This window comes from Schistocerca nitens, chromosome 2, assembly GCF_023898315.1.
Source record: "Schistocerca nitens isolate TAMUIC-IGC-003100 chromosome 2, iqSchNite1.1, whole genome shotgun sequence".
Taxonomy (NCBI): Eukaryota; Metazoa; Arthropoda; class Insecta; order Orthoptera; family Acrididae; genus Schistocerca; species Schistocerca nitens.
The window spans coordinates 376606649-376608933 of record NC_064615.1 but is presented as its reverse complement, the minus strand read 5'-3'; positions in this window follow the sequence as shown (position 1 = coordinate 376608933).

Below are 2285 nucleotides of genomic sequence, written 5' to 3'. Positions count from 1 at the left end.
GTGAAATTGTCTTGATAGCAGACACACGAGAAAATGCAAAAATACAGTTAGAAGACCTAACCGTTCAAGAAGGAAAAATCGGTTTACAAATTTGTTTCCCAAAGACAGAATTTAAAAATTGCCCTACAAATTACTCATAAATGAAAATAAAATCAAGAAAGGCACTTCATTCCAACATCTAGGCAGGTGGTTAAGCATGAACAACAACGAGGACAGTCTGCAGATAAGAGAAGATAATATGTACATTACATTTCGAAACACCAGAAACATATTCGAGAAGAAGACTTTATCATGACACACCTAAATTAAACAATGTAGTACCGTAGTGAGAACTGATATTCTATATAACGCCGAAACACTTAAACTAGTGCGAAAAGGCGACATAAAGCATTTTAAAAGTAGAAAGATGACTAGTTACAAGCATACTTGGTACAAGAAAGACAGAAACATAATACACAAACAGAATAGGTCGCGAACTAACAAAGAAATCTCTGAACATGTAGAGAAAGTGATACCCATAATGTTCAAAAGAAAAATGGCGTCCTTCGGACACTTGGCTAGAATGGGTTATGATAGACTGACGAAGCAAACATTTATTAAAATTATTAAGTTGAAAGGGCACAAACATCAACATATTGTTGTTGTTGTGGTCTTCAGTTCAGAGACTGGTTTGATGCAGCTCTCCATGCTACTCTATCCTGTGCAAGCTTCTTCATCTCCAAGTACCTACTGCAACCTACATCCTTCTGAATCTGCTTAGTGTATTCATCTCTTGGTCTCCCTCTACGAGTTTTATCCTCCACGCTTCCCTCCAGTACTAAATTGGTGATCCCTTGATGCCTCAGAATGTGTCTTACCGACCGATCCCTTCCTCTAGTCAGGTTGTGCCACAAATTCCTCTTCTCCCCAGTTCTATTCAGTACCCCCTCATTAGTTACGTGATCTACCCATCTAATCTTCAGCATTATTCTGTAGCATCACATTTCGAAAGCTTCAATTCTCTTCCTGTCTGAATTATTTATCGTCCAAGTTTCACTTGCATACATTGCTATGCTCCATACAAATACTTTCCGAAAGGACTTCCTGACACTTAAATATAAACTCGATGTTAATAAATTTCCCTTCTTCAGAAACGCTTTCCTTGCCATTGCCAGTCTACATTTTATATCCTGTCTATTTCGACCATCATCACTTATTTTGCTCCCCAAATAGCAAAACTCCTTTACTACTTTAAGTGTCTCATTTCCTAATCTAATTCCTTCAGCCTCACCAGATTTAATTAGACTACATTCCATTATCCTCGTTTTGCTTTTGTTGATTTTCATCTTATATTCTCCTTTCAAGACACTGTCCATTCCGTTCAACTGCTCTTCCAGGTCCTTTGGTGTCTCAGACAGAATAACAATGTCGTCGGCAAACATCGAGGTTTTTATCTCTTCTCCATGGACTATAATTCCTACTCCAAATATTTCTTTTCTTTCCTTTACTGCTTGCTCAGTATACAAATCGAGTAACATCGGGGATATGTTACTACTCAGTCTCACTCTCTTCTCAATCACGGCTTCCCTTTCGTGCCTCTCGACTCTTATAACTGTCATCTGATTCCTGTACAAATAATAAATAGCCTTTCGCTCTCTGTATTTTACCCCTGCCAGCTTCAGAATTTGAAAGTAAGTCTACAAATGCTAGAAATGTAGGTTTGCCTTTCCTTAACCTATCTTTTAAGATAAGCCGTAAGATCAGTATTGCCTCGCATGTTCCAACGTTTCTAAGGAATCCAAACTACCAGTTTTTCTTCATTCGTCAGTAAGGAATTCGTGTTAGTGTTTTGCAATCATGACGTATTAAACTGACGGTTCGGTGATTTTGAGACTATCATCAACATAATGAACACATACAACATGAATTTATTTATGAACGAAATTTAGAAAGTGGTCTGCAGGGGCGAGCAAGAAAGGAAAAGGAAACAACCTCATAACTTCGAACAGCTCTGGACGCAGAGATCAGAACTTATGAGATGAGTGTGGGCGAAAATGTAGAAGAATGCAAGCAGAAAGAACTGAAATATTGATGTAACGTTCTGTGTAAAAGGGCTATTCGAATAAACACTAACTGGTTTTGTGCCCGCGCTGGGATATCTAATTCTATGGTGATTTTCAAACTCACCGAGTCAGCTGTAACAAGAATACCGATTTCAGAGTCAAACAACCTCCCTCTTTTGCATGAATTTCTTTGAACATCCGTGCGTCTCTCACTACTCTGTGGATTCGATACTGAAAGGAAAA